At 35.5% G+C, this 12,613-nt stretch overlaps 1 protein-coding gene across 2 annotated transcripts in view; it reads right to left on the reverse strand.

Annotated features, from left to right (window-relative positions):
• The window catches only part of KLHL1 (kelch like family member 1), a 402,508-nt gene that overhangs the window by 250,431 nt on the left and 139,464 nt on the right, over nucleotides 1-12,613 (reverse strand). The window lies entirely within an intron of this gene.

Below are 12,613 nucleotides of genomic sequence, written 5' to 3' on the forward strand. Positions count from 1 at the left end.
TTTGTTGTTAAATGATTTGTTCTAAGAAGCAGTAAATGAATTGTAATTTTTTTCTCATCCTAAAGAGATTTAAAAGATAGGTTATTTGTATTTATTAAGACAGTAAATTAGTAAACTTGAAAAACATCACAGAAATGGTAAATTACAAACATGCCTATTCTAAAATGTATTACTAATAAAATGTTAAAGACCGTCTAATTATACTATTCTAAATTACTATTCTTGTGAGGTTGTAGTAAATGTTGCCTTACAGAAGTAGGCAATTTTCTTCATGAGGAATTATAAAACATGGTTTGTAAAAAAGATTGACAAAAATTTAAAGTAAGTTGTTTTATATTCTATACCCATACAGACAGAATGTATTAGCTCAGTATTAATATATACCTAATCATATATATACTTTTTTAAAAAAAAAAAAAAAGAACTTTAGGATTTCAACAAGTTCATGATACTTAAGTTTGGCTACTACATATATTAATATCATAGACTGTTTCACAATGAAGACTTTAAGATACTGTATTTCATATCAAGGAGAAGACTCTCAATATACTTAGATGCATGATAGGCTCAGCAGACCCAATCAAGTGAACTGATAATAAATCCTTAAAACAACTTAAAAATGAAAATGTATTAAGTACATAACAATAATAATGAAGTAAATGGCTTATTTCAAGATAGGAAGTAATGGAGAATTTTGCTTCCAATTACAATGCGATAACATATTGCTGACTAAACCCCTCACAAAGAACACCAGAAAAAATTACATATAATATCAAAATAACTATTGGAATATACTTATAGCTACTAAAGCACCCAGGACTTGAAAGAACAAGATCCCAGAAATAAGTTAAACTCATGGAAGTCAGCTCAAAATTCTAGACAGCTTTTTCTTTCCTCCTCAAGGTTTCTACCAACTCTAAGCAGCATAGTCTGAGAAGCTCAGAAGCTAATAATGTGGCAACTAAGAAGAATTTCTGGTGGTACCATGGGGCTTGGGGGAGGAATGGATATTGGAATTATGGGCCTCAAATATAACCAGAACTTGAGGGCAAATGAGGGGACATAAAGAAGGAGAGTTCAAGTAAGGCCGCTAGTTTGTGTCACTTTTCCCCTAACGGTATTTTCTTATTCCTAAATGTGTTAGACAAGCAGAAAATAGTTTACGTGAGGTTGAGAAGTTAAATAGAGTTTGAAAGATAAAAATTTGAATTTAAGGACCAGCAAAGACAGGGGACTGTGGTATAAAAATGGCCTTTCAACTGAACTCCCTAAAGAACTATATCTTAGAGATCAGGGAAAGTGGAAATAGACAAGATAATACAAAGGGTGAAACCTAGATTTAAATCAATGAGATCTTGAATTGCATTAAAGTGATCTAATGTAAATGCCAGCAGTCAAAATAAATCCTCTTTAGAAAGAATTAACCTCATCCAGACTCTATTATTTCATTCATATATATATAAATACTTGACCTTAAAGAAAAAAAATAGCAGGCCTATAAAGAAAGAAGACATAGGGAGAAAAACAGATACTAGAAACATGCTCCCAGGTGCTACAGATATCTTTAAATGGATGGATCCACAGTGGGTTATTTAGTAGATGTAAAAATAATTGTCATTAATATGTTTTAATATATATGACAAGCTGGAGGATTTCACAGAATATTAGGCTGTATAAAGATAAAATTGAAATAAATAAGGAAATATAAGAATTGAATTAATGATTTGGGTAAATGCACTGAACTGGTAGATTGAATGCAAATGAAGAACATAGTGATTTGAAAAATAGGTAGAAAGCATTTAAACTAAAATATTGAGATAAAAAGATAAAAACCAATAGTTTGGAAAACAAATGAAACATGGTAAGAAATTACAAGATTCATGCAATTGTAGTCTAAAAAGCAGGGGAGAGACATGATGGGCCAAAAGCCATCTGAAGAAATAATGGCCAAGGGTTTTTGAAAATGTGTTAAAGACATCAAGACACAGATTCAAGATTCACTATACACCCCATGATAAAACAAAGAAAACTGCACACCACAGTAAAGTCAATGAAAAACTAAAAAGAAAATAAAAAGACTTCCACCAGAGAACAGAAAAGGTGATCATTCCCCCAGTTCTTTTAATGAGGCGAGTATAACATTGATACAAAAACTAAAAAGGATGTTACAAGGAAGGAAAATCAATGGCCATTGTCTCTCCTAAATATATTTATAAAAATCATAGGCAAAATATTAGTAACCAAATACAGAAGTGTATGTAAAAGAAAAAATGAATACAAAAAATAAATGTATCATATATATAGTTGGTAATGCATCAAAACTAAGTTGGACTTAATTAAAGAAAAATCTTACTTTTGTAAACCACTTAATTCATTCATAGAGCAAACATCAAATTTGGTTGAACCGTTTTCTCCTTGAGAGTGAAAATAATATCTATTAGTACTACTTCTACTCAACATTTTTCTGTAGGGCCTTGACAGTGTAATGTAATCAAAGACAAAATAAATAAAGCCCATTAGAGTTAGATAAGAAAAAAATATATCTGATATTATTTCCAGAGGATGTGTTTGTGTACATCAAAAATCCAAAAGAATCTACAGACAAGTTTAAGAATCTAAATCCATTAAAATTATGTCTGTTCTCTGGTATCTACAACATTTGTCTACACAGTATGGTTATTTTCATCAGAATTTACAAGTTTTCCTTTAAATATTTAAAACTAATAGAAAATTTTCTGTATCATATGTTTTCCTTTCACAAATTTGCAAATTACAACCCCAGAATAGGGTCATTTCAAGGCATATATTTTAGGAATTCAAGCTCAGGCATATGTGACAAGAACAGAAGAATTCTTCCAGACATTAACACACTGAACAGAAAAGTCACAAAATTCCCTGCAGGATGCATTTTTAAATCAAGAATGAATGAGCATAGGGCAGCTTCAAGACGGCAGAGGACTGAGACTTGGAGATTTCTTTCCTCCCCACAAATACATCAGAAACACATCTACATGTGGAACAACTCCTACAGAACACCTACTGAACACTGGCAGAAGACCTCAGATATCCCAAAAGGCAAGAAACTCCCCACGTACCTGGGTAGGGCAAAATAAAGAAGAGAAAACAGAGAGAAAAGAATAAGGAAGGGAACTGCAGCTCTGGGAGGGAGCTGTGAAAGAGGAAAATTTCCCACACACTAGGAAGTCCGTTCACTGGCAAACACAAGGGGTGGCAGGGTGGAAGCTTTGGAGCTACGGAGGAGAGTGCAACAACAGGGGTGCAGAGGGCAAAGCGGAGAGATTCCCACACAGAGGATGAGTGCCGACCAGCACTCACCAGCCCAAGAGGCTTGTCTGCTCACCCGTCAGCTGGGACGGGTGGGGGCTGAGAGCTGAGGGTCGGGACTCGGAGGTCAGATCCCTGGTATAGGACTGGATTTGGCTGTGTGTACACAGCCTGAAGGGGGCTAGTGCACTGCAACTAACCAGGAGGAAGTCCAGGAAAAAGTCTGGAACTGTGTAAGAGACAAAAGACCATTTTTTCTGGGGTGCACAAGGGGAGGAGATTCAGAACACTGATTAAATGAGCTCCAGAGAGGGGTCCAAGTCCTGGCTATCAGTGCAGACACCAGAGATGGTCATAAAATGCTAAGCCTGATGCTACAGCCACCAAGAATCCTGTGTGTAAGCACAGGTCACTATCCACATCTCCCCTTCCGGGACCCTGTGCAGCCCACCACTGCAGGGTCCCATGATCCAGGGACAACTTCCCCGGGAGAAAGCACGGCACTCCTCAGGCTATTGCAACATCAAACTGGCTCCTGCTGCTGCAGGCTCATTCCACATCCTGTACTCCTCCTTCCTCCTGGCCTGAGTGAGCCAGAGCCACCTAATCAGCTGTTCCTTTAACCCTGTCCTGTCTGGGAAGGAAAGAGATGCCCTCAAGTGACCTACATGCAGAGGTGGAACCAATCCAAAGCTAAACCCCAGGAGCTGTGAGAACAAAGAAGAGAAAAGGAAATCTCTTCAGTAGCCTCAGGAAAAGCAGATTAAATCTCCACCATGAACTTGACATACTCTGCATCTGTGGAATATATGAATAGACAACGAATTATCCCAAAATTGAGATGGTGGACATTGAGAGCAATGATATACATATATGTTTTCTTTTTCTTCTTTTTGTGTGTGTGTATGTGTATGCTTCTTTGTGTGATTTTGTCTGCATAGATTTGCTTTTGCCATTTGTCCTAGGGTTCTCTCTGTCTGGTTTTTTTGTTTGTTTTTTGTTTTTGTATAGCTTTTTAGTGCTTGTTATCATGGATGGATTTGTTTTTTGGTTTGGTTGTTCCCTTCTTTCTTTCTTTCCTTCCTTTATTACTTTTCAATTTTTGTTACTTTTAATAATAAATTTTATGTTAATAACTTTATATTATTTATTTAAAAAAATTTTCCCTTTTCTTTTGAGCCATGTTGCTGACAGTGTCTTGGAGCTCGGGCTGGGTATCAGGCCTGTGACTCTGAGGTGAGAAAGCCAAGTTCAAGACATTAGTCCACCAGGGACCTCCGAGCTCCATGTAATATCAAATGGAGAAAGTTCTCCCAGAGATCTCCATCTCAGTGCCAAGACCCAGCTCCACTCAATGACCAGCAAGCTACAGTGCTGGACTACCAATGCCAAACAACTAGCAAGACAGGAACACTAACTCACCCATTAGCAGAGAGACTGCCTAAAACCATAATAAAGTCACAGACACCCCAAAACACACAACTGGATGCCGTCCTCCCCAGCAGAAAGACAAGATTCAACCTCATCCTCCAGAATACAGGCATCAGTCCCCTCCACAAGGAAGACTACACAAGCCACTGAACCAACCTAAGCCACTGGGAGCAGACACCGAAAACAATGGGAACTACTAACCTGTAGCCTTTGAAAAGCAGACATGAAACATAGTAAGTTAAGCAAAATGAGGAGACAGAGAAACACACAGCAGATGAAAGAGCAAGATAAAAACTCACCACACCAAACAAATGAAGAGGAAATAAACAGCCAACCAGAAAAAGAATTCAGAGTAATGGTAGTAAACATGATCCAAACTCTTGGAAATAGAATGGAGAAATATACAAGAAATGTTTAACAAGGACCTAGAAGAACTAAACAGCAAACAAACAATGATAAACAAGGCAATAAATTAAATTAAAAATTCTTTAGAAGGAATCAATAGCAGAATAACTGAGGCAGAAGAATGGAAAAATGACCTGAAAGACAAAATAGTGGAAATAACTACTGTAGAGCAGAATAATGAAAAAAGAATAAAAGAAATGAGGACAGTCACAGAGACCTCTGGGACAACATTAAATGAACCAACATTCAAACTATAGGAGTCTCAGAAGAAGAAGAGAAAAAGAAAGGGACTAAGAAAATATTTGAAGAGATTATACTTGAAAACTTCCCTAATATGGGAAAGGAAATAGTCAATCAAGTCCAGGAAGAATAGAGAGTCCCATAAATGATAAATCCAAGGAGAAACACGCCAAGACACATATTAATGAAACTATCAAAAATTAAATACAAAGAAAAAATATTAAAAGCAGCAAGGGAAAAGCAACAAATAACATACAAGGGAATCCCCATAAGGTTAAAAGCTGATCTTGTAGCAGAAACTCTTCAAGCCAAAAGGGAGTGGCAAGACATATTTAGAATGATGACAGGGAAAAAACCTACAACCAAGATTACTCTACACATCAAGGATCACATTCAGATTTGAAGGAGAAATTAAAACTTTACAGACAAGCAAAAGCTAAGAGAATTCAGCACCACAAAACCAGGTTTACAACAAATGATAAAGGAAATTCTCTAAGCAGGCAACACAAGAGAAGGAAAAGACCTACAGTAACAAACAAACAAAAAAAATAAGAAACTGGTAATAGGAACATATGTATCAGTAATTACCTTAAATATAAATGGATTAAATGCTCCAACCAAAAGACATAGACAGGCTAAATGGACACAAAAACAAGACCAGTATATATTTTGTCTACAAAAGACCCACTTCAGACCTAGGGAAACATACAGACTGAAAATTAGAGGATGGAAAAAAGACATTCCATGTAAATGGAGATCAAAAGAAAGCTGGAGTAGCAATTCTCATATCAGACAAAATAGACTTTAAAACAAAGACTATTACAAGTCACAAAGAAGGACACTACATAATGATTAAGGGATCAATTCAAGAAGAAGATAGAACAATTGTAAATATTTATGCACCCAATATAGAAGCACTTCAATACATAAGGCAAATGCTAACTGCCATAAAAGGGGAAATCAACATTAACACAACCATAGTAGGGAAAATTAACAACCCACTTTTACCAATGGATACATCATGCAAAATGAAAATAAATAAGGAAACACAAGCTTTAAAATACATTAAACAAGATGCACTTAATTGATATTTATAGGATAATCCATTCAAAAATAACACAATACACTTGTTTCTCAAGTGCTCATGGAACATTCACCAGGATAGATAATATCTTGGATTACAAATCAAGCCTTGGTAAATTTAAGAAAATTGAAATACCATCAAGTATATTTTCCAACCACAACACTATGACCCTAGATATCAATTAGAGAAAACTCTGCAAAAAATAGAAGCACATGGAGGCTAAAAAATACACTACTCAATAACCAAGAGATCACTGAAGAAATCAAAGAGGAAATCAAAAAATACCTAGAAACAAATGCAATGAAAACACGATGACACAAAACCTATGGGATGCAACAAAAACAGTTATAACAGGGAAGTTTATAGCAATACAATCCTACCCTCAAGAAAGAAGAAAAGTCTCAAATAAACAACCTCACCTTACACTTAAAGCAATTAGAGAAAGAAGAACAAAAGACCCCAAAGTTAGCAGAATGAAAGAAATCATAAAGATCAGATCAGAAATAAATGAAAAAGATATGAAGGAAACAATAACAAAGGTCAATAAAACTAAAAGCTGGTTCTTTCAGAAGATTAAAAAAAAAAAGGTAAACCATTAGCCAGACTCACCAAGAAAAAAAGGGAGAAGACTCAAATCACTATAAGTAGAAATGAAAAAGGAGAGGTAACAACTGACACTGCAGAAATACAAAGGATCATGAGAGATTACTACAAGCAACTCTATGCCAATAAAATGGACAACCTGGAAGAAATGGACACATTCTTAGAAAAGCACAACCCTCCGAGACAGAACCAGGAAGAAATAGAAAATATAAACAAACCAATCACATGCACTGAAATTGAGACTGTGATTAAAAATCTTCCAACAAAAAAAGCCCAGGACCAGATGGCTTCAAGGCAAACTCTATGAAACATTTAGAGAAGAGCTAACACCTATCCTTCTCAAACTCTTCCAAAATATAGCAGAGGAAGAAACACTCCCAGACTCATTTTACAAGGCCACATCACCCTGATACCATAAACAGACAAAAATGTCACAAAGAATGAAAACTACAGGCCAATATCATTGATGAACATAGATGCAAAAATCCTCAACAAAATACTAGCAAACAGAATCCAACAGCACATTAAAAGGATCATGCACTATGATCAAGTGGGGTTTATCCCAGGAATGCCAGAATTCTTCAATATATGCAAATCAATCAATGTGATACACCATATTAAAAAATTGAAGGAGAAAAACCATATGATCATCTCAGTAGATGCACAAAATTCAACACCCATTTATAGTAAAAACTCTCTGGAATGTATGCATAGAGTAAACTTACCTTAACATAATAAAGGCTATATATGACAAACCCACAGCCAACATCTTTCTCAATGGTGAAAAACTGAAACTATTTCAATTAAGATCAGTAACAAGACAAGGTTGCCCACTCTCACCACTATTGTTCAGCATAGTTTTGGAAGTTTTAGCCACAGCAATCAGAGAAGAAAAATAAATAAATGGAATCTGAAACAGGAAAGAAGAAGTAAATCTGTCACTGTTGGCAGATGACATGATACTATACACAGAGAATCCTAAAGATGCTACAAGAAAGCTACTAGGGTTAAGCAATGAATTTGGTGAAGTAGCAGGATACAAAATTAATGCACAGAAATCTCTTGCATTCCTATACACTACTGATGAAAAATATGAAAGAGAACTTAAGGAAACACTCCCATTTACCATTGCAACTAAAAGAATAAAATACCTAGGAATAAACCTACCTAAGGAGACAAAGAAGTGTATGCAGAAAGCTATAAGCCACTGATGAAAGAAATTCAAGGTGATACAGACACATGGAGAAATATACCCGGTTCTTGGATTGGAAAATCAACACTGTGAAAATGACTATATTACCCAAAGCAATCTACAGATCCAATGCAATCACTATCAAACTACCACGGGTAATTTTCACAGAAGTGGAACAAAATATTCACAAGTTTTATGGAAACAAATAAGACCCCAAATAGCCAAAGCAATCTTGAGGGAAAAAAATGGAGCTGGAGGAATCAGGTTCCCCGACTTCAGACTATACTACAAAACTAAAGTAATCAAGACAGTATGGTACTGGCACAGAAACAGAATTATAGATATATGGAACTGGATAGAAAGCTCAGAGATAAACCCACACACATATGGTCACCTTATTTTTGATAAAGGAGACAAGCATATACAATGGAGAAAAGAGAGCCTCTTCAACAAGTGGTGCTGGGAAAACTGGACAACTACCTGTAAAAAAATGAAATTAGAGCACTCCACTCCCTAAGATCATACACAAATATAAACTCAAAATGGATTAAAGACCTAAATGTAAGACCAGAGTCTATAAAACTCTTAGAGGAAAACATAGGCAGAGCACTCTATGACATACATCACAACAAGATCCTTTTTGACCCACCTCCTAGAGAAATGGAAATAAAAACAAAAAGAAAAATGGGACCTAATGAAACTTAAAAGCTTTTGCACAGCAAAGGAAACCATAGACAAGGTGAAAAGACAACCGTCAAAATGGGAGAAAATATTTGCAAATGAAGCAACTGACAAACGATTAATCTCCAAAATATACAAGCAGCTCATGCAGCTCAATATCAAAACAAACAAACAAACAAACAAACAACCCAATCCAAAAATGGACAGAAGACCTAAATAGACATTTTTCCCAAGAATATTCACAGATTGCCAGCAAACATTTAAAAGGATGCTCAACATCACTAATCATTAGAGAAATGTAAATCAAAACTACAATGGGGTATCACCTCACACCGAAGAATGGCCATCATCAAAAATCTACAAACAATAAATGCTGGAGAGGGTGTGGAGAAAAGGGAACCCTCTTGCACCTTTGGTGGGAATGTAAATTGATACAGTCACTATGGAGAACAATATGGAAGTTCCTTAAAAAACTAAAAATAGAACCACCGTATGACCCAGCTATGCTACTACTGAGCATATACCCTGAGAAAACCATAATTCAAAAAGAGTCATGTACCACAATGTTCAATGCAGCTCTATTTACAATAGCCAGGACATGAAAGCAACCTAAGCATCCATCAACAGATGAATGGATAAAGAAGATATGGCACATATATACAATAGTATATTACTCAGCCATGAAAAGAAAGAAAATTGAGTTATTTGTAGTGAGATGGATGGACATAGGGTGTATCATACAGAGTGAAGTAAGTCAGAAAGAGAAAAACAAATACCATATGCTAACACATATGTATGGAATCTGAAAATAAAAAGGTTATGAAGAACCTAGGGGCAGGACAGGAATAAAGACACAGATGTAGAGAATGGACTTGAGGACATGGTGAGGGGTAAGTGTAAGCTGGGATGAAGTGAGAGAGTGGCATGAACTTTTATAGACTACCAAATGTAAAATAGATAGCTAGTGGGAAGTAGCTGCATAGCACAGGGAGATCAGCTCAGTGCTTTTTGACCACCTAGAGGGTTGGGATAGGGAAGGTGGGAGGGAGATGCAAAAGGGAGTAAATACGAGGGTATATGTATATATATATGTATATATGTATAGATGATTCACTTTGCTATAAAGCAGAAACTAACACACCATTGTAAAGCAATTATACTGCAATAAAGATGTTAAAAAACTATTACCATAACTAATATAATGGATTTATTCACCTTCACTCAAAAGTATCCTTGTGACCATGGCATTCCTTTTCTCCTGTCCCTCTCCAGGATAGAAAAAACACTGCTTTGACTATAAAATTATTATATTACCAAGGACTTACTTATTTAAAATTCAATTATTCTTTCACATTGAGAGTTGACTCTAGGTTTCTCTAGTTCAAAGAGAAATAAGAGTAATCTATAGTAGGAGGCAAGAATAATGATAGGAATCAGGTATAAACAATATTTATTTGAATATATATATTGTACTCGTAGCTATGGATTGCTGAGTTATAACATGAAAAGTCTTGATTAGGGTGATAGTTTCTATAAAATAGGCAAGAGTTGGGGAAAGGAAGCCATCACCAAATATAGGGTATCTGACAAATCCCTCATTTTCCTAGGACTGGCTCTGACTGTAGCAAACTCTACATTGTTGTCAAAATCAGGTGTGTGCCATTCGCTCATTATAACGGACAGTTGTTACCATTGAGAAACATCTGGCATAATTTGTTTTTCCTATGATTCACTGGCTGTGTTTTAGAGCTACTAATGAGGAAGAAAACAGTCAATTTATGGACAAGTTCTTTTGCCCTCTTAACTTTTTGTGCTCTGCATGAATCAACCACAATATTGTTAATTCCCACTAGGGGTTCCCTCTCTATCAACAATTCAAGAATTTAATAGACACATGCTAGGTAAAGCTTTAAGAGTTCATAATATAGAAGGCCATTACGAGAGCCATTTTACATTCACCTAATAGGCACAGAAGTGAGAGTAAACAGGAGTTCCATTTAACTTTTCATAATCTCAAGGAAAAGACAACTAAAACATCCTTTTTATCATGACTGTGAAATCCTTTAGAGTACATTGAAGCAGTAGCAGCATGTTAAAAAAAATGTTATTTTCAAGAAGGTTATACTCAGTGTGAATAAGTGACATGGGGTTTGTTGTTTTCAGTGTCCTCAGGCAGTCACACTGTTAGAGCTTAATCATTTGTGTTTACCATGTCTTATCATATTGTAAGAATATTTTTCTACCTGTGACTCTAGGAAGGTAATTAAAAATGTTATTGCAATGTAAGAAAGAAAACAAAAATCATAAAGTCACTTTACCTTGTATTTTATTTAATTTCAATTTTTAGATCCGAAGTATCATGTGTTGGTTGTTATTAAATTTTAATCATTGATCTTTCTGACATAATGTTAGAGGGAGAAAGTAGAAATAAATGTTGTAGAAAGGTCTGGCTTAAATACTTTCAATAACAGTAAGCTTATGTCTACTTAACTCATATCTTTATGAATAATTATTTGAAATTATCTGTAGTAGATTAGATGGCATCCCCCCAAAGATATGTCCATCCAGAGCCTCAGGATGCGATCTTATTTGGAATAAAGACCTGTGCAGATATAATTAAGGTAAGAGTCTGAAGATGAGATCATCTTCGATTAGGGTGGGTTCTAAATCCAATGACAAGTGTTTTTATAAGAGGCCAAAAAAAGAGGATATGGAAGCACCAAGAGAAGGTTTGTGAAGATGGAGACAGAGACTGGAGCTATGCTGTCATAGCTAAACAACCCTTGGAGACACCAAAAGCTGGAAGAGGCAGGAAAGATTCTCCTGTAGAGATTTTAGATGGAGAGGGTGCCTGCCAACACCTTGATTTCAGACTTTTGGCTCCAGAACTTGGAAATAATAAATTTCTGTTGTTTTCAGCCATTAAAAAAAAAGAAAGAATGGACATAATATTATTGACTCTCAGGTAACTAAGGAGAATCAAATCAGGACTGTAGGTTGCCAATTAGATCAAGACTATCTCTTTGAGACCTTGATATTTCTGGTCTAGTATCAGACTGAATGAATAACGTCGAAAAGTCAAGATATTAGAGACAGCCCTGCAAAATAGCTCCAGATTGGTTTAGAGGAGGTCTGAAATAAATTCAAATCCTTATGTTAACTTCCTACAATTTAAGTAACATACCTAAGGCAGAAAGTTTTACAACTTATTGAGAATTTTGTAGCTTGGGAAATTTTACTGGGAAAAAAGTTTAGTATACTTTATTTCCAAGTCACTCAAGTTATGATGGGTGCAATAGTAGAGCAAATAGTGAAAAATAGAATATATTTCACTTTCAGTTTTAGAGCTTGGTGAGAACATAGACATAAAATGAAACAGGGCATAGAATCTGACAGGATTTATTCAAAGTCAAAAAGCTAATTGCTGTCAAGATAGACTCCTTTTACGTAATCTAGGTACATTAACAAATCTTGATTATGACATAGATATGGCCTTTTTCTGAAGAATTTGAAAATAATTTGAGAATAAGTCTTAAAATAACAGAGAGCTGGGAACTAGCCTCAAAAATAATTATTTTTAGAGTTCATGCTCATGCCTAGATTTCGTTCCTAAAATTTCTCATGGTTTGTTTCTCCATATTATATATGAAAATGAGTCACTTCTCTTGAAAGTTAGTTAACCTGCCAGAGTA

Source organism: Mesoplodon densirostris, chromosome 17 (genome assembly GCF_025265405.1).
Source record: "Mesoplodon densirostris isolate mMesDen1 chromosome 17, mMesDen1 primary haplotype, whole genome shotgun sequence".
Classification (NCBI taxonomy): Eukaryota; Metazoa; Chordata; class Mammalia; order Artiodactyla; family Ziphiidae; genus Mesoplodon; species Mesoplodon densirostris.